The sequence below is a fragment of the Mobula birostris genome, chromosome 11, assembly GCF_030028105.1.
Source record: "Mobula birostris isolate sMobBir1 chromosome 11, sMobBir1.hap1, whole genome shotgun sequence".
NCBI lineage: Eukaryota > Metazoa > Chordata > Chondrichthyes > Myliobatiformes > Myliobatidae > Mobula > Mobula birostris.
The window spans coordinates 115,456,136-115,476,615 of record NC_092380.1 but is presented as its reverse complement, the minus strand read 5'-3'; the positions used below and the strand labels follow the sequence as shown (position 1 = coordinate 115,476,615).

At 49.0% G+C, this 20,480-nt stretch overlaps 1 long non-coding RNA gene across 2 annotated transcripts; it reads left to right on the top strand.

Moving 5' to 3' along the window:
- Positions 1 to 6,228: 6,228 nt before the first annotated feature.
- LOC140205334 (uncharacterized) lies at positions 6,229 to 15,715 on the top strand. 2 transcript variants are annotated; one of them, XR_011887821.1, is made up of 4 exons: positions 6,229 to 6,582; positions 11,259 to 11,377; positions 12,696 to 12,809; positions 12,905 to 15,715. It is a non-coding gene; the product is annotated as an uncharacterized lncRNA (long non-coding RNA). The 2 variants fall into 2 exon arrangements; XR_011887820.1 differs by having other exon boundaries at positions 6,231 to 6,582; positions 12,696 to 15,715.
- The last annotated feature ends 4,765 nt before the right edge of the window (positions 15,716 to 20,480 follow it).

Sequence of the window (20,480 nt, the reverse complement as noted above, 5' to 3'; positions counted from 1 at the left end):
TTCACCTGCTGCTCGTTCCAGACACATCACCTGCAGCCTATTTAAACCCAGCTCGCAGCCACAGCCCTTGTTCACTCATCAAACCAGCCAGCCTTAACCAGTTGCTCCTAGCCTTCAGTTACCTGTTGCCTCTTGTTTTGTGGCCCTCATGGCTTGTTATTTTGCAGTTTATTACTGGAGTTGCCGTTCGTTGCTGAACCGTTTCCACTGCTGTGCTTTTGGGTGAAGCCTCCTGACAGTAGTGGTGATCAGTGCCCTCAGAGTGGCTGGTCGCTCAGACACATGTAGAAAGCTGCTCAGCTAGATGCCACTGCTGGCTCAGCCCAGTCAGGAGCTGACACTTTCCTGGCATGGAGAGCGGCAGCAACATCTCCCTGGCACCTCTTCTCATCAAGCAACTACTGCCTCTGAGCAGGGGGCTCACAAACAGAGCCACGGAGGATTATACTTTGCAAATATTTCTCCACCAAAGGCAATAATCTGACATTAATCCTCTTGTGCCAGACCTCCAGGTGCTTTATTTATTTATTGTTTAGCATTACAACGAGAACAGCTTCATCTGGGCAATGAGCCGCACCGTCCAGTAACCCCATCACAAGACAATTTACAATGACCAATTATCCGACTAACCGGTGGGTGGGAGGAAATCAGAGCTCTCAGAGGAAACCCACGCGGTCACAGAGGCAACGTACAAACTCAGAACTGAACCCTGTACTCCGACACCCCGACCTGTGACAGCATTATGCTAACCTCTATGCTACTGTGGTGCCCAAATCCATGGTCTCAAACCCAAAGTTCATAGTACAAATATGTCACAGTACACTACCCTGAGATTCAGGAGAACATTGGTATCAGCTGTGGTGGGGTCTGGTGCAGACTGGAGTTTCTTTCACTTCATTAATCATAGAACATTACAGCACAGTACAGGCTCTTTGGCCCCAGTGTTGTGCCGATCTGTTAAACTACTCCTATTCTAAGATTAATCTAACTCTTCCCTCTTAAATAGCCCTCCATTGTCAAGCTTTCAGCCATACGAACAGAATTAGGCCATTCGACCCATTGAGTCTGCTCCGCTATTCCATCATTATCCCCCTCAGCTCCTACTCTCCTGCCTTCTGCCTGCAACCTTTGGTGCCCTGGCTTATGAAGAACCTATTCACCCCTGCCTTAAATATACCCAATGTGAAGGTCAGAGACAGCTGCAGGAGGCTGGAGGCCTGGAAGCAGCCAGTCCTAGGTCTGCAGGAGTTTGTGTGTGTGTGTGTGTGTGTGTGTCTGTCTCTGTGTATGTGAGTGTGTGTGTGTATCTGTCTGTGTCTCTCTGTGTGAGTGTGTGTGTATCTCTGTATGAGTGAGTGTGTGTGTGTGTGTGTCTGACTGTATGAGTGAGTGTGTGTGTGTCTCTGTGTGAGTGTCTGCGTGCTTGTGTGTGTGCCTGTGTGTGTGTTTCTGTGTGAGTGTGTGTATGTGTGTCTGTGCCTGTGTGAGTGTGTCTGTGTCAGTGTGTGTGTGTGGTGGGTGGGAGAGGGGGAGGTGCTTGTTATGTTGTGTTCTGTGTTGTTCTGCTGTGCATTGTGGACGTGCTATGTTGGCGCTGGAACGTGTTCTGACACTTGCGGGCTGCCCACAGCACAAACCCCCACACAGACTGTGTTGGTCATTGACGCAAACAACACATTTCACTCTATATTTCGATCCACGTGCAGTAAGTAAACCTGAATCTGGTAGTTGTATCCAGGCGAAAGTTCAGGAGACCAAAGGGGTTCACTTGTCCGTGGTGGACGTTGACCAGCTGATCTACTGAATGCTTGCAGTGGTTCAGCGCAGAACAACATCTCCAACACTGCCTAAACTAAAGGTCTCAGTAGTGGTGATGTACCAAGGGAGAGGTGGGTGTGAAAGGATGGAAGAAAGATATGGAATTTCCCTCTCACAAGGACTCATTTCCTGGAGGGAAGCTGCAATATTTCTGTTCGTAAGCATCGTAACTGAGACTTGACTCAAGAATTCAACTGGATGTGAGAACTAGCAGGGGCCCACCAAAACAGTGGGGTCAGACCCAGCCTGGGACTAACCCCAGCATTCAGAACTGGTTCAGCTCTGATGGTGAGGTGGAACTCCTGTACTGCCATAGCACCTTCTGCACCCACTGGGCACCCTAGGGCATGAGAGTGCTGGGGAGGCAGAGGCTGAACTTGCAGTCTGGATCTGCCCCCAGTGGACTCGGGCGTGGGGGTGGCCATTCAGGGCGGAACCACAGAGACCAGGAGCTGAGCGTCCTTGTCCGGAGAACGATGGCGAAAAGAAACCGCAGGCACTGGAGAGGAGCTCTGCCTGACACAACCCTTCAACAACCGCAGACGGGTGCCACAGTAGTGCAGCAGTTAGTGTGATGCTATGACAGCTCAGGGTTCAGTACCAGTGTCCTCTGTAAAGAGATTGTGCGTCCACCCTGTGGAATGTGTAGGTGTCCTCCCACAGTCCGAAGGCGTATGCTCGGTGGGTGAGGTGTTTGTTGTGAACTGTCCCGTGTTTAGGCTAGGGTTAAGTGCTGGGTTGCTGGGCGGTGCAGCTCAGCGGGCCGGAAGAGGCTGTTCCGTGCTGTATCTCTAAATTAAAAAAAATTAAAGTGTCAGGAAAAGCCTGGGATTGCGGAAGAAACGGGGGAATGTCTGTTGCTTGAATTGGAGTGGTCAGTCCATGGATCGTCCGTCCCGAGACAAAACCTCACAGAATTCTGTACGATGCTCAACGCTAAACGAGTGAGGGTACCAAAGGCAGAGGGGAGGTAGGTGCCTGCAGCTATGTACAGCACCTCACTACTCAATGTTAGCACTAAGGGAGAGTCACCCCGGGAGGGGGGGTACTGAGGGAGAGTCACCTCGGGAGGGGGGGGTACTGAGGGAGGGTCACCCCAGGAGGGGGGGTACTGAGGGAGGGTCACACCATGTGGGGGGTACAGAGGGTCAGAGGGTCACCCCGGGAGGGGTGGTACTGAGGGAGGGTCACACTGGGGAGGGGGGGTACAGACAGAGGGTCACAGGGGAAGGGCTAGTACTGATGGAGGGGTGATACTGAGGGAGGACCAGACAGCGGGTTAGGGACACTGAGGGAGGTTCACAATCTCTCCACTATCTCACTATCCCCCTCCTCTATCTCACTCCCACTCCCCTCCCTCTATCCTCCTCTTCCCTATCCCCTCTCCCCCATCTTACCCTCCTGTCCCCATCTCTATCTTTCCCGTCACTCCCGTTCTCTTCTTTCCCTCTCACACCCCTCCTCCCATTCACTACCATTCTACCCTCCTCCCCCTCCCTATCTCCCCCTCCCCACCCTCTCTCCCTCCCCTTCTCCCCTCCCCTCTCTCCCTCCCCTCTCTCCCTCCCCTTCTCCCCTCCCCTCTCTCCCTCCCCCTCCCCCTTCTCTCCCTCCCCTCCCCCCTCCCTATCTCCCCTCCTGACCCTCCCTATCTCCCCCTCCTCTCCCCTCTCCTCTCTCCCTCCCCTCTCCTCTCTCCCTCCCCTCTCCTCTCTCCCTCCCCTCCCTCTCCCCCTCCCCTCCCCTCCCCTCTCCCTCCTCCTCCCCCCTCCCCTCCCCTCTCCCTCCTCCTCCCCCCTCCCCTCTCCCTCCTCCTCCCCCTCCCCTCTTCCTCCTCCTCCCTATCTCCCCTCCTGCCCCTCCCTCTCTCCCCTCCTGCCCCTCCCTCTCTCCCCCTCTCCCTTCCTCCCCCTCCCTATCTCCCCTCCTGCCCCTCCCTCTCTCCCACTCCCCTCCTTCCCCTCCCCTCCTTCCCCTCCCTCTCTCCCCTCCTTCCCCTCCCTCTCTCCCCTCCTTCCCCTCCCTCTCTCCCCTCCCCTCCCCTCCCCTCTCCCCTCCCATCCCCCTCCCCCTCCCCTCTCCCCTCCCATCCCCCTCCCCCTCCCCTCTCCCCTCCCCCTCCCCCTCCCCTCTCCCCTCCCCCTCCCCTCCCCCCTCCCCTCCCCTCCCCCCTCCCCTCCCCTCCCCTCCCCCCTCCCCTCCCCTCCCCTCCCCTCCCCTCCCCCTCTCCCCTCCCCCCTCCCCCTCTCCCCTCCCCCTCTCCTCCCCTCTCCTCCCCTCTCCCCTCCCCTCTCCCCTCCCCTCCCCTCTCCCCTCCCCTCTCCCCTCCCCTCTCCCCTCCCCTCCCCTCCCCTCTCCCCTCCCCCTCCCCCTCTCCCCTCCCTTCTCCCCTCCCCTCTCCCCTCCCCTCTCCCCTCCCCCCTCCCCTCCCCTCTCCCCTCCCCCCTCCCCTCCCCTCCCCTCTCCCCTCCCCCCTCCCCTCCCCTCCCCTCTCCCCTCCCCTCCCCTCTCCCCTCCCCTCCCCTCCCCTCTCCCCTCCCCCCTCCCCTCCCCTCCCCTCCCCTCTCCCCTCTCCCCTCTCCCCTCTCCCCTCTCCCCTCTCCCCTCCCCTCTCCCCTCTCCCCTCCCCTCTCCCTCCCCTCCCCTCTCCCTCCCCTCCCCTCCTCTCCCCTCTCCCCTCCCCTCCCCTCTCCCTCCCCTCCTCCCCCTCCCTATCTCCTCTCCTGCCCCTCCCTCTCTCCCCTTCCCCTCCCCTCCTCCCCCTCCCTATCTTCCCTCCTGCCCCTCCCCTCTCTCCCTCCTCCCCCTCCCTCCCTGTCCCGTGGGTGGTGCTACCCCAGATGCTACGTGCTGAGTGGAAGGTACCGGGAATCCGCGTGCTGATTGGTGCAGCTACTTGCCAGTCACTGACAGCTGGGGATAGGGCGGGACTATGAGGGAGAGAGAAAGTGAAACCGTGAGTAAATGAGTGAAAAGGGGAGATGGAGAGAGTGTGTGGGGGGGGGGAGAGGGGCAGAGAGAGAGAGTGGAAGAGGGAGAGATATAGAGAGTGAGTGAGAGGTGAGAGAGAAGGAAGGGGTAAGGAAGAGATGTGGGTAGAGAGAAGAGAGTGGGGGAGGGAAGGAGGGAGGAAAGAGAGGGGGAGGGAAGGAGGCAGGAAAGAGAGGGGGAGGGAAGGAGGGAGGAAAGAGAGGGGGAGGGAAGGAGGGAGGAAAGAGAGGGGGAGGGAAGGAGGGAGGGAATGAGGCAGGAAAGGGAGGGAGGAGAGGGGGAGGGAAGGAGGGAGGAAAGGGGGGAGGGAAGGAGGGAGGAAAGAGGGGGGAGGGAAGGAGGGAGGAAAGAGGGGGGAGGGAAGGAGGGAGGAAAGAGGGGGGAGGGAAGGAGGGAGGGAATGAGGCAGGAAAGGGAGGGAGGAGAGGGGGAGGGAAGGAGGGAAGGAGGGAGGAAAGGGGGGAGGGAAGGAGGGAGGAAAGAGGGGGGAGGGAAGGAGGGAGGAAAGAGGGGGGGAGAGAAGGAGGGAGGAAAGAGGGGGGAGGGAAGGAGGGAGGAAAGAGGGGGAGGGAAGGAGGGAGGAAAGAGGGGGGAGGGACGGAGGGAGGAAAGAGGGGGAGGGAAGGAGGGAGGAAAGAGAGGGGGAGGGAAGGAGGGAGGAAAGAGGGGGAGGGAAGGAGGGAGGAAAGAGAGGGGGAGGGAAGGAGGGAGGAAAGAGGGGGAGGGAAGGAGGGAGGAAAGGGGAGGGGAGAGGGAGGGGTGAAGGAGAGTGAAATGGCTGGGGTGAGGTAGCACAGGAAGGGAAAGGGTGAGGGCAGAGAGGATAGGACAGAGAAGAGAGTGAGGGTGTGGTGGGGGAAGACAGGGCAGGAGGTGGGTAAAACCACCAAACGGGGAGAAGTCAGGAGAATGGGGTTGAGAAGGATAATAAATCGGTCGTGACTGAATGGTGGGGCAGACTTGATAGGCCAAATGGCCTAATTCTGCTCCTATGTCATGTGGTGCTATGGGTGGAGTGGCCAGGTAGGGTTGGACACGGGGTGTTGTGAATGGGAGAGGGAGATCAGGTGTGGGGAGAGCGGACAGTGGAGGAGTGAACAGAGGGGACGGGTGGGGAAATGGATGAACATGAAACCAGAGAGGCAGGGCAGTGTGCGAGGGGGAGGGTGTTATGGAGGATGATGTTATGAACATGGGGGTAGGTTGGCCACTGCCCCACACACACTGCGTTAACGTGAAGCCCACTGTGCGTGTGACAGCGGCGAACCGGCTCTCAGGACAGCAGCTGGAAGATGGGAGGGGAGTGAGGGAATGGGGTAGACTTGGGGAAGGAATGAGAGGGTGGGGATGCAGGGGCCATGTCAGACCCAGTTTACTGTGTAACGTTCAGTGGGCCTGAAGCAACACCTGAATGGAGGGGGAGGGGGAGGCAGAGGGAAGAGGAGAAGGAGGGGAGGGGTGTGTGTCCATGAGGCGGTTTATCCCCCTGGTGGGACCCCCCAGAGGGCACTGGCAGTGGAGGATGGGTGATCTGCTCCGTAGGGCGGTGCGAGAAAATTGAGCACTGGGCAGGGGCAATGTCTGAGGGAATGGAGATCTCAGACACAGCGGGGCAGCTGCCTCCCACCCCAGGCTCAGCGTCAGGGAGCAGCTCCATGTCGACTGGACCCTCTGGATCTCTAGAGTGAAATCAAGGAGTTGGTCGTGGGCTTCAGGAAGGGGAAATCGAGGGATCACACACCAGTCCTCATCGAGGGATCAGAAATGGAAAAGGTAAGCAGCTTGAAGTTCCTGGTTGTCAACATCTCTGAGGATCTGTCCTGGGTTCAACATATTGATGAGGTTACAAAGGTACAACAGCAGCTGTATTTCATTAGGAGATGTTTTATGTCACTAAAGACACTCTCAAAGTTTTACAGATGTACCATGGACAGCATTCTAACTAGCTACATTATCGTCTGGTATTGGGGGGGGGCGGGGGCTACTGCGCAGGATCAGAAAAAACTGCAGAAAGTTGTAAGCTCAGCCAGTTCCATCATGGCCACTAGCCTCCCTAGCATCCAGGACACCTTCAACAGGCGACGCCTCAGAAAGGCAGCATCTGTCATTAAGGACCCCCATCACCCAGGACATGCCCTCTTCTCATTGCTACCATCAGGGAGGAGGTACAGGAGCCTGAAGATACACATTCAATGTTTCAGGAACAGCTTCTTCCCCTTCACCTTCAGATTTGTGAATGGACGTTAAACCCTCACTGGGTTTTTCTCTCTTTTTGCACTGCATACTTAATTTTTTAAATATATGTTTCTTATTGTAATTTATAGTTTTTAGTATATATTGCAATGTACTGCTGCCACAAAACAACACATTTCATCATGTAGAGTGTGGAAATGATATTAAACCTGATTCTGACTCTGAGTGGAATCGCTCGATAGCTGAAGTTCAGCCAGAGGTCACAGCTTAAAACAACATCCGGAAACTTTCGCAGGAAGGACTGCAACAACACCCAGCTCTTGTTCATCACCATACCCCAGGGAATGTGTGTGTTTGTGTGTATGTGTGTCAATGACTGTGTGTCTGTATGAGAGTGTGTGCAAATGTGTCTGTGTGAGAGAGAGTGAGTGTGTGTCTGTGTTAGCATGTGCAAGTGTGTTTGTGTGTATGAGTGTGTGCCTGTGTCTTTAAGAGGGTGTGCAAATGTGTTTTATGTATGAGACAGTGTATTTGTGAGAAAATGAATGTGTGTGTTAGTGTGAGAGAGAGTATGTGCAAATGTGTTTGAATATGTGTCTGAGTATGAATGTGTATGCCTGTGAGAGCGTATGCAAGTATGTTAGTGTGAGAGAGAGTGAGCATGGGTGGAAGTGTGTGTACGTGTGTTTCGGTGTGTATGGTGTACAAGTCTGAGAGTGTGCGTGTGTGAGTGTGTGTGTGTATGTGTGTTTCAGTGTGTATGGTGTGCAGGTCTGAGAGTGTATGTGTGAGTGTGAATGTGTGAGTGTGAGAGTGAGTGAGTGCGTGAGTGTGTGCATGTGTGTGAGTGTATGTGCGAGTGTATGTGTGTGCGAGTGTGAGTGTGTGTGTGAGTGAGTGTGCATGAGTGTGTGAGTGAGTGAGTGTGTGTGCGTGAGTGTGTGTGTGTGTGTGTGTGTGTGTGTGTGTGTGTGTGGGCACATGCAGATTAGAGAAGTGGCTGACCAGTGAAAGGCACAGACAGGTGGTGCATGAAGCTGATGCAATTCAGTTTGGAAGAAGGCAATGGAAAATGGTGCAGGAAGAGAGAGATTGTGAAATACAGGTGCACTCCCATGGCTTTGCTGATATCAGAGTGGTGGGTGTACTGAGGAAGCCCCTGCCACTCAGCATTATGTTGATGATCCAGGGGCTTCGGACATCATATTGAAGTCAGCAGTAATGACCAATCGATGCCATCAGACTGACAAAGACCCCAAAGAGGATGTTTGTTATAGAGGGCGAGTCCAGGACCAGACGGGATGCTTAGTGATGATACTCATGCCTTTAGAACAGAGATGAGGAGGAATTTCTTTAGCCTGAAAATGGTGAATCTGTGGAATTCATTGCTGCAGGCGGCTGTGCAGGCCAAGTCATTGAGTATATTTAAAGTGGAGGGTGATGGGTTCTGGGTTAGTCAGGGGGTCAAAGGTTACGGGGAGAAGGCAAGAGGATGGGGTTGGGAGGGAAAATAAATCAGCCATGGTGGAACGGTGGAGCAGACTAGATCGGCTGAATGGCTAAACTTTGCTCCTAGCCTTACGGTCTTTTGGACGCACTGAACCAAGGAGTAAGAAGGAGTGCTGGGTTAGGGGAATATGGGTGATCGAATTAACAACAGGAAGGGGGGTGAGCGGGGGTTCGGCACAGGAATTGGAGCAAAAGGAGAGCAATGTTATCGCACAGTAAGCTGTTGTGGTCAGCTGTGAAAAGGAAGGAACGGGGCTTTAAACTGGGTAATGAATACTTGTCATTTACAGGGCTGTGAGGAAAGAAGAGCAGCAGGGTTATCACAACGCTTTACAACGCCGGTGATCAGGGTCTGGTTCTCTCCATAGTCTGTAAGGAGTTTATACATACTCCCGGTGAATGGGTGGGTTTCCCCTGGGTGCTCCAGGTTCCTCCCACCAGTTAGTAGGTTAATTGGTCACGTGGGTCTAATTGTGCGGTGTGGGCTCATTGGGACGGAAGGGAATGTTACCCTGCTGAATCTCTAAATAAAAATAAGGTGAAGAGGGAGGTGGGACTGATTGTAGTCAAATCACAATGGAGCCACATTGTTCTGTTAGAGTGTCGAGCAGTCTGACTCAGAAACACTTGCTGGCTCAGTCAGGTCATTACCTCGATGATCAGTGTAACACAAGAAAACCAGATGCTGTAGGTTCCATTCTCACACCAGAGCTTTGCTGGAATTTCCTGGTTATGTTCACTGAGAGCTCGAGTTCATTTGAGTTTTAGAGATCATTCTGTGCTCGCTATTGAGGTGACAGCAGCAGAGAGTGTTACCTGCACTACCTCAGCCACTGGCAATCTTCTCACCTTTAGCTCAGGCTCTCTGGGATAATTTAGTCTTATCAATAACCCTGACTGCCTCTTGGTATTTTTTTAATTCTTCTGTTGGGATCTGGACATGATTAGGACAAGTTATTGTGATGATCAGTTATAGTAAAGTTCCATTGAGCGTAGGGCTTTACCTAGGGGAGGTGTCTGTAAGGAGCTTGCACACGCCGTTTTTGACCGTGTCGGTTTCTCTGGGTGCTCTGTGGACAGTCCAAAGACGTACTGGTTAGGGTCAGTAAGTTCTGGACACGCTATTTTGGCACTGGAAGTGTGGCGACACGTGCTAGATGCCCCAGCGCATCCTTAACACAAACTATGCATTTCGCTGTATTTTTCAATGCACGTGGAATGGCGGCAGAACAAGACTGGCTGGAGTATCTGGAAGCAGTTCGGACGGCACAGGAAATATACATCCCAAAGTTGAAGAAGTATTCTAAAGGCAAGATGACACAACCGTGGCTGGCAGGGAAGTAAAAGTCAATGTAAAAGCAAAAGAGAAGGCACGTAATAGAGCAAAAATGAGTGCAAAGTTAGAGGATTCGTGGACTTTTAAAAACCACAGAAGGCAGCTGAAAAGCCATAAAGAGAGAAAAGAGGGATGTTGGCGTTGAATGGTGAGCTGTAGTTGATAAAGAACAGTGAGGAGTAATTGATGTACTCACTGGAGTTTAGAAGAACGGAGGGGAGATCTCAGTGAAAACTGCTGAATATTGAAAGGGCTGGACAGAGTGGATGTGGAATGGATGTTTCCTCTTGTAGGTGATTCTCAGACCAGTGGGCACAGCTAGTTTTGTTTGCACTACCTTACTTTCCCTTTTCTATTTTCTATTTATGATTTATAATTTAAATTTTTACTATTTACTATCGATTTGTAATCCAGGGAGCGCGAAGCGCAGAATCAATATCGCTGTGATGATTGTACGCTCTAGTATCAATTGTTTGGCGACATTAAAGTAGAGTAAAGCCTCGGAATAGAGGGATGTCCATTTTGAACAGAGATGAGGAGGGATCACCCCCAGAGTGTGGTGACTCTGTTGAATTCATTGCCACAGGCGGCTATGGAGGCCAAGTTATTGGGTAAATTTAAAACAGAGATTGATAGGTTCTCAATTAGTCAGGGTGTCAAAAGTTAGGGGGAAAAGGCAGGAGGATGGGATTGAGAGGGATAATAAATCAGCCTCGATGGGATAGTGGAGCAGAGTAGAGGGCTGAATGGCCTTATTCTGCTCCTATGTCTTATCGTCTTCAACCTCATATATATTGAACCTCTACCCTGTAGTACTGAAGGGAAGAGTTCACTATGCCCTCCATCGTGCTGTATGCCTCTATCAGGGGTAGACCTCACAGAGTCATGCGTACACCTGACTTTGTCTACCATGTTGACGTATCAGTTAGTGTCTATGAGCAGTTCGTATGTTCTCCCTGTAACCACGTAGGTCTCTTCCCACAGTCCAAAGATGTGGCAGTTGGTAGGTTAGTTGGTCATTGTAAATTGTCCTGTGATTAGGTGAGGGTTAAACAGTGGGTGTGTGGACAATACGGCTCAGTGGGCTGGAAGAGCCCGTTCCCACTGCATCTCTAAATCAGTATCGTACACAACATCCCTCTGTTCCTCTACGCTTCCGACCATTCATTTTATATAATAATAACTTTATTTATAGAACACTTTTCATACAGATGATCTAGTTCAAAGTGCTTTACGATGGGATAAAAGTCCAAACATGAAAATAAAATAAAAAATAAAAATAAAAGACAAAAAGATGTTGGTTAAATAAATGGTTTCTGAGCTGGTGTTTAAAAGTGTCAACTGTTTCTGCATCCGTTATAGATTTAGGCATTGAGTTCAAAAAAGCTGACTTGCCAATTATCATTTAAAGGAAATCATTTAAATTTAAGAGACGTGCAGAAGAAGACCTGAGAGCTGGAGCAGGATTACAAAACAAAAACGATTCTGGGATGTACTCCTGTCCTAGACCATCGAAAGCTTTAAAAACAAGTAAGTGAACTTTAAAATCAATTCTGAAAGAAGCCAATACAGAGTAGAGAGGACTGGAGTTAGAAGTCTAGTGCAGCGTGTGAATGAGTTGAAGTTCCTCAATAGAGTCCTTTAGAAGGACAGTAAACAGTTCATTGCAGAAATCTAGACTATTCCATATAGAGGAGTGAATTAGTTTTTCAGCCTCATTATGTGACAGAAACAGACACAACTTTGCAAGATTTCTTAAGTGTAGAAATGCTACCCTGGTCACTTTCTTTCTGTGGGAATTAAAACTCTCATCTGAGTCAAGGGTAACATCCAGGCTAGTTACTTCTGATTTTTCAAGGGGAGCCAAGGGTTCCAAGTTATCAAGCACTTTATTTCTTTTGGTTTTGGGATCATCCAGAAGTATTTCAGTTTTATTTTCATTTGGCTTTGGAAATTATTGCTAATCCATTTGCTTATTGCAGCTATATCAGAAGCCAGAGAAGTTAGAGTGTTATTATCATCAGGCTCAACTGCCATTTACAATTGTGTGTCATCTACATAACCGTGGAAGTCAAGTTTATGCTCTCTAATGATGTCTCTGAAGAGGAACAGGTATAAGGAGAAGAGTAGGGGACTAAGACAGCTTCCCTGAGCAATGCCAAAAGGCACATTGTATCTCTTAGAAAACTGGTCTCCAAAACAGACAAAAATATTAATGGAACTATCAACAAAAATGATTAGGGGCAGAACCAGAGAGGCCAACCCAGTTCTCAAGGTGATCTAGGAAAATGTTGTAGTCAATTGTGTTGAAGGCAGCTCTTAGATCTGGAAGAGTTAGAACCGAGACTCAGTTGGTATCAGTGATGGTACCCATTGACGCACAAGAATGCTGAGAATATTGAAGTTGCCCCAAAGCCAAAGGATGTTGTGATCCTTTTTTGTCAATTACTATAACAGGTTCCTGCTAAGCCTGGTCACTTTGCTCCATCCCTTCAGCTGATTACAGCAGATCGGGAAGAAATGGTAATGGACGAAGCAGTGTGAGGTGGCTTTCCAAAAGGCAAAGGAAGTGGTGACGTCAGACACTGTACTCCAGTGAAGCTTGTCTGTGTTGCCTCTCCTTATGGTGTAGATGTAGTCATGTCGCGTGTTATGTGTGATGGAAGTGAATGCCTGATAGCCTTTGCATCACGTTCCCTTACTGCTGCCTAGAAAAATAACGCACAAGTTAACAGAGAGGCTTTGAGTCTGGGTTGGGGTGGAGAACATTTTGACCAGTACTTGTATGGGGGGAGAGTTTACCCTCATTACTGATCATCAACCACTAGTGTCCATTTTCAATCCACAGAAGGGTGTTCCACTAATATCAGCAGCACAGAGAGAAGAGATGGGCTCTGTTTCTTGGAGGACACAAATGCAAGATTGAATTCAAGAGGATGACTAACCATGGAAATGCTGATGGGTTAGACCATAAGACATAGGAACAGAATTAGGCCATCTGGCCCGTTGAGTCTGCTCCGCCACTTAGTCATGTCTGATCCTTTTTTTCTCCTCCAGTTCCCGACCTGTGGTGGTGGCCAGTGCCGTCATGTTTGCTGTTGTGTGCTGGGGCAGCAGGCTGAGGGTAGCAGACACCAACAGAATCAACAAACTCATTCATAAGGCCAGTGAAGTTGTGGGAATGGAACTGGACTCTCTCACGGTGGTATCTGAAAAGAGGATGCTGTCTAAGTTGCATGCCATCTTGGTCAATGTCTCCCATCCACTACATAATGTACTGGGTGGGCACAGGAGTACATTCAGCCAGAGACTCATTCCGCCGAGATGCAACACAGAGCGTCATAGGAAGTCATTCCTGCCTGTGGCCATCAAACTTTACAACTCCTCCCTTGGAGGGTCAGACACCCTGAGCCAATAGGCTGGTCCTGGACTTATTTCCTGGCATAATTTACATATTACTATTTAACTATCTATGGTTTTATTACTATTTGTTATTTTTGGAGCAACTGTAACGAAAATCCAATTTCTCCCGGGATCAATAAAGTATGACTATGACTATGACAATGACCTTCTCCCCATAACCTTTGATGCCGTGTCCAATCAAGAACCTATCAATCTCTGCCTTAAATACACCCAACGACCTGGCCTCCACAGCTGTATGTGGCAAAAATCTCCACAAATTCACCACCTTTGACGAAAGAAATTTCTCCGCATCTCTGTTTTGAAAGGGCACCCCTCTATCCTGAAGCTGTGCCCTCTTGTCCTAGACTCCCCCACCATGGGAAACATCCTTTCCACATCTACTCTGTCTCGGCCTTTCAACATTTGAAAGGTTTCAATGAGATTCCCCCCTCATCCTGAATTCCTGCAAGTACAGACCCAGAGCCATCAAACGTTCATCGTATGATAACCCTTTCATTGCTGGAATCATCTTTATGAACTTCCTCTGAACCCTCTCCATTGCCAGCACATCTTTTCTAAGATGAGGGGCCCAAAACTGTTCACAATACTGAAGGTGAGGCCTCACCAGTGCCTTATAAAGCCTCAGCATCACATCCCTGCTCTTGTATTCTAGACCTCTTGAAATGAATGCTAACATGGCATTTGCCTTCCTCACCAGCGACTTGACCTGCGAGTTAACCTTTAGAGTGTTCTGCACAAGTACTTCCAAGTCCCTTTGCATCTCAGATTTCTGGATTTTCTCCCCGTTTAGAAAATTGTCCACACTACTATTTCTACTACCAAAGTGCATGACCATGCATTTTCCAACATTCTATTTCATTTGCCACTTTCTTGCCCATTCTCCTAATCTAAGTCCTTCTGCATCCTACTTGTTTCCGCAACGCTACCTGCCCCTCCACCAATCTTCGAATCATCTGCAAACTTGGCAACAAAGCCATCTATTCCATCATCTAAATCGTTTATATACAACATAAAAACAAGCGGTCCCAACACCGATCCCTGCGGAACACCACTAGTCACTGGCAGCCAAGCAGAAAAGGATCCTTTTATTCCCACTCACTGCCTCCTAACAATCAGCCAATGCTCTAACCATGTTAGTAACTTTCCTGTAATAACATGGACTCTTAATTTGGTAAGCAGCCTCATGTGTGAAACCTTGTCAACGGCCTTCTGAAAGTCCAAATATACAACATCCACTGCAGCCCCTTTATCTATCCTACTTGTAATCTCCTCAAAGAATTCCAACAGGTTCATCAGGCAGGATTTTTCCTGAAGGAAACCCTGCTGACCTTGTACTATCTTGTCCTGTGTCACCAAGTACTCCGTAAACTCATCCTTAGCAATTGACTCATCACCTCATCCTTGACAATTGACTCCAACATCTCCTGAACCACTGTGGTCAGGCTAACTGGTCTATAATTTCCTTTCTGTTGCCTCCCTCCTTTCTTAAAGAGTGGAGTGACATTTGCAATTTTCCAGTCCTTTGGCACCATGCCAGAGTCCAATGATTTTGAAAGATCATTTCTAATGTCTCTGTATCTCTACCACAACCTCATTCAGAACCCTAGGGTGCAGTTCATCTGGTCCAGGTGACTTATGTACCTTTAGATCTTTCAGCTTTCTGTGCACCTTCTCTCTTGTAACAGTAACTGCACCCACTTCTCTTCCTTCACCCACTACAACATCTGGCACACTGCTAGTGTCTTCCACAGTGAAGACTAACGCAAAATACTCATTTAGTTCCTCAGCCATCTCCTTGTCTCCTGTTATTATGTCCCACCTCATTTTCTAGCAGTCCTATATCCACTCTCATTTCTCTTTTATTTTTTACGTACTTGATTAAACTTTTACTATCCACTTTGATATTGTTTGCTAGTTTGCCTTCATATTTCTTTTCCCTTCTAATGATTTTTTTAGTTGCTCTCAGAAGGTTTTTAAAAACTTCCCAATCCTCTATCTTCCCACCAATTTTTGCTTTGTTGTATGCCCGTTCTTTTGCTTTTACAATAGCTTTGACTTCCCTTGCCAGCCATGGTTGTACTATTTTACCATTTGATTATTTCTTCATTTTTGGAATACACATGGCCTGCACCTTCCTCATTTTTCCTGGAAACTCAGGCCATTGCTGCTCTGCTGACATCCCTGCCAGCAGCTCCTTCCAGTTTACTTTGGCCACCTCCTCTCTCATATAACTGTAAATTCCCTTACTCCACTGAAATACTGTGACATCAGACTTTACTTTCTCCCTATCAAATTTCAAGTTGAACTCAAATCATATTGTGATCACTGGCTCCTAAGGGTTCTTTTTAATTAAGCTCCCTAATCGCCTCTGGTTCATTGCATAACAACCAATCCAGTATAGCTGGTCCCCTAACAACAGGAATTCTGCAAATGCTGGAAATTCAAGCAACACACATCAAAGTTGCTGGTGAACGCAGCAGGCTAGGCAGCATCTCTAGGAAGAGGTCCAGTCGACGTTTCAGGTCGAGACCCTTCGTCAGGACTTCATCAACTGTACCTCTTCCTAGAGATGCTGCCTGGCCTGCTGCGTTCACCAGCAACTTTGATGTGTGTAGCTAATCCCCTAGTAGGCTCAACAACAAACTGCTCTAAAAAGCCATCTCTTAGGCATTCAACCAACTCACTCTTTTGAGATCCATTACCAACCTGATTTTCCCAATCGACCTACATGTTAAAATCTCCCATGACTACCATAACATTGCCCAAATGGATTGTCCCATTTACCCTTGGGAAAGGAAATACATGAAAAATTTACAAAAGAGGACACTCTTCTTGATGTATTCTCCCTAATGCAAATCAGAAGGCTTCCTATCCAAAGGGAAACCAGAAAAAAAACATCATTGTCTCAGGTCTGCATGGCCACCCAGAGTAGCTGGAATGTGCAGCAGAAATTGCACATCCCCCATTTTTACCAGCACTGAGATGAACTTGCCCTTGACGGGGTTTGCCTCATGTGGGGATTGAGAGTTGTTGTACCATCCAGGCTGGGAGCTCAAGTGTTTGAAGAGCTAGGCATGGCCAAAATGAAAGTGTTGGCTGGAAGGTTTATCTGATGGCCTGTAGATCGAGCAGCTTGCTGGGCTCTGTTCAGGATGCCAACACACCCAGAAGGTGCCGAGAGCAGCGGCTCTCCATCCCTGGAAATGGCCCTCATTGCCCTTGCAGAGGATTCTTGTGGATTTTGCCAGACCATTCATAGGCACAAATTTCTTGATAGTAATGAATGCAGCTACAAAGTGGCCAGAAGTGACCCCAATATCCTTCACTGCACCCTTACGTAAAATGCTGATTAATGCTGATGTGTTGAGAATCTTTTTTGCAAGGTCTAGTGTTCCAGAACACTGAGTCAGTGACAATGGACCACAGTTTATTGTGGAACAGTTTTGGTTATTCCTGAAAATGAACAGAATAAGACATAGTACATCTACACTGCACCACTCAGCTACAAATAGCTTGACAGAAAAGTTTGTCTAGAGTCTAAAGATCACTGACACTGAACCAGAAGCTTCTCATACATCAATGTAGCACAATCAACAACTGACCAGCCATGCTGTTCCTGAGTCGTCCCTTGCACTCACGTTTGGATCTCCTCAGTCCCAGTCTCAGAAGGAGTATGCAGGACCAACAGCTGAGACAAATTGAAGGCTCTTAGGGCGAGGTGGTTCAATGTTTCATGCCTGGACAAGCATTCCCTGTGAAGGACAACAGAACTGATCAAAAGTGTGAGTGGGTACTTGGAAAGATGAAGGACAGAGCCAGACCACTCTACACCGTGGAGATTGTGTCTGATGACACATTGATCAGTTGAGGAGAGCAAAGTCAATTGTTAGAGAAGCAGGTTGCCTACCGCTATCAGAAACACTTTCTGCAGTCTCAGAGTCGACTCCTACAACCACCACCCTGAACCTGACATTGTTTCACAGCCACTAATCTCACCTGCCAAGCAGAGTGACCTCCCCTTCTCAGGAAAGATGTTATCCCTCAAGAGTAAGAAATCCTCCACAGCAATGAATGGGACAATTTAAAATTTACTATGCTGTGGACTTCTTTTGTCACAATTTAGAAGAGTGTGTATAACAGAAATAAAAATGTAGTGAGGTAATGTTCATAGGTTCAATGTCCTTTTAGAAATTGGATGGCAGAGGGGAAGAAGCTGTTCCTGAATCACTGAGTGTGTGCCTTCAGAGTTCTGAACTTCCTTCCCGACAGTGATTGTGTGAAAAGGGCATCTCCTTAAAGATGGAGACTACTTTCCCTAGACACCGCTCCATGAAGATGTCTTGAATAATTTGGAGGCTGGTACCCATGATCGAGCAGACTAATGTTACAAGTTTTTGCAGCTTATTTTAATCATCTGCGGTAGCCCCCACCGCCATACCAGACAATGATGCAGCCAGTCAAAATGCTTTCCATGGTACGTTTGCAGAAGTCTTTGAGTGTTTTGATTGACAAACCAAATCTCCTCAAACTCCTAATGAAATATAGCTGCTGTCTTGCCTTCTTTCTAGCTGCATCGATATGTTGTGTCCAGGTTAGATCCTCAGAGCTTGACACCCAGGAACTTGAAACTACTCGCTCTCTCCACTTCTGATCCCTCTATGAGGATTGGTATGTGCTCCTTCATCTTACCCTTCCTGAAGTCCACAATCAGCTCTTTCATCGTACTGACGTTGAGTGCCAGGTTGTTGCTGTGGCACCATTCCACTATTTGGCATATCTCGCTCCTGTACGCCCTCTCGTCACCACCTGAGATTCTACCAACAGTGATTGTATCATCAGCAAATTTATAGATGGTATTTGAGCTATGCCTAGCCACACAGTCATGGGTGTAGAGAGAGTAGAGCAGTGTGCTAAGCACACACCCCTGAGGTGCACCAGTGTTGACTGTTGGTGAGCTAGAGATGCAATTTCCAATCTGCACAGATTGTGGTCTTCTGGTTAGGAAATTGAGAATCCAGTCGCAGAGGGAGGTACAGAGGCCTGGGTTCTTTTCAATCAGAACTATAGGAATGGTGGTGTTAAATGCTATTGTCAATATACAGAGTCCTGACATTGTTCAGGTGATCTGAGGCTGTGTGGAGAGCTGTAGAGATCATGTCTGTTGCAGATATATTGTGGTGATAGGCAAATTACAGTGGGTCCAGGTGCTTTCTGAGACAGGTGTTGATTCTGGCCATGACCAACATCTCAAAGCATTTCATCATCGTAAATTAGATTAGATTAGATTATGAGGACACTCAGTCCTCATTTATTGTCATTTAGAAATGCATGCATTAAGAAATAATACAATGTTCCTCCAGTATGATATCACAAAAACACAGGACAGACCAAGGCTAAAACTGACAAAAACCACATAATTATAAAATATAGTTACAATAGTGCAAAGCAGTACGTAATTTGATAAAGAGCAGACCATGGGCACGGTGAAAAAAAAGTCTGAAGTCCCGATAGCCCCATCATCTCACGCAGACGGTAGAAGGGAGAAACTCTCCCTGCCGTGAACCTCCAAGCGCCGCAAACTTGCCGATGCAGCACCCTGGAAGCACCTGACCGCAGTGGACTCTGAGTCCGTCCGAAAACTTCAAGCCTCCGACCAGCCCTCTGACACCAAACACCATCTCTGCTTTGACCCTGGCCCTGGCCACCAAGCAACAAGCAAAGCCGAGGACTCGGGTCCTTCCCCTCCGGAGATTCTGGATCACACAATAGCAGCAGCAGCGAAGCAGGCATTTCAGAAGGTTCACCAGATGTTCCTCCGAGCTCTCATGTCTGCCTCCATCAAATCAGGATTGTGCACGGCACCCTACTTGACAGATAACAGAAATTCATCATCGGAGTGGCTGCTGCGAGCTGCGTCACGCCGCCATCTTCTCCTTTGTGAGCATCATTGGACAATAGTCCAATAGTCGTTGAGGCAGCTCACGCTGCTCTTCTTGAGAAATGTGTGTGTATTCTTTGTTGTTTACATAATGCACTGCAGGGTATATGTAAAAGTATGTAAATGGCATACATCATTACACCATCACATCCTCACGAAAGTAAAAACAAAGTACACGTGTTTATCTCCTGGTTCCTTGTTTTGCTTTCAATTAGTTTTAATGTTTTGGAGTTACAAACCATAACAGTGCACAGCATGGGGCTGGCTGCTCAAGAGATGCAGCAAAAAACAACGGGGTTATGTTAATTGGCCTGCAGCAAGCCAGGCAACTACAGCTCAAGTATTTTGCACTATCAGAAGAAATTGAAGGAAGTTTGCAGACCAAACTGAAATTATCACCTAGCATATCAAATAGCTGGTCTATCAATAGTTGGGAGATTTATAGAGTTGGCCCTCACAACACTAACCTTGGGCATCTGGCTGTCCATCCTCAGGTGCTTTTAGACCATCTGTGTGAATTACTTTGTCCAACAAAAGGCATTTGAATCTTCAGATGTGTCTTATAATGTGCTTTCACTGTAAATATTTCACTTCAAAGGAAGGCACATATTGCAGAAAAAGATTTTATTGTAACTATTGAGATTGTATTGAGTCACCTTGATCTGAAGGGTATAAAAATGTGATGTACTTTCAGTTTGAGGCACTCTACCGAGAGGGTCTTCAAGAGAATGCCCATTTGCATGATGAATAAAGACTTCCATATCCACCAACTCCTCTGGTGTCTCCAGTGACTTAGTCACATCCACAATACTGGCATCCTGGAGACAGTTAGACTCATCCCATGAGCTAGAGGAATTTGGCAAAGGGGTGGGGTGGGGCAGGGCGGGGAGTTAGCAGAAAGTCCCGTCATGGAATTCATTCTGGTCAGAGGTCGGCACTAGTAGCCAGGTCAGTGGCCCCATGTTTGGCTCTGAGTGTAAAGGGGGAAGGGTGAAAACTGGCAGAGCGATGATAACAGGGGGCTCGAGAGCAGGGGGAGCAATCGATGCTGTTATGCTGTTGCTGAGACTCCAGGTGGTTGAGGGTGGGGGTGGAGTAAGGAGCTGGGAGGTGATAGGTGGGAAAGATGAAAGGGCTGGAGATGAAGGAATCTGATAGGAGAGGAGAGTGGACCATGGGGGAAAGGGAAGGAGTCGGGGCACCTGGGGGGGGGGGAGGTGATAGGCAGGTGAGAAGAGGTGAGAGGCCAGAGTGGGGAATAGAAGAAGGGGA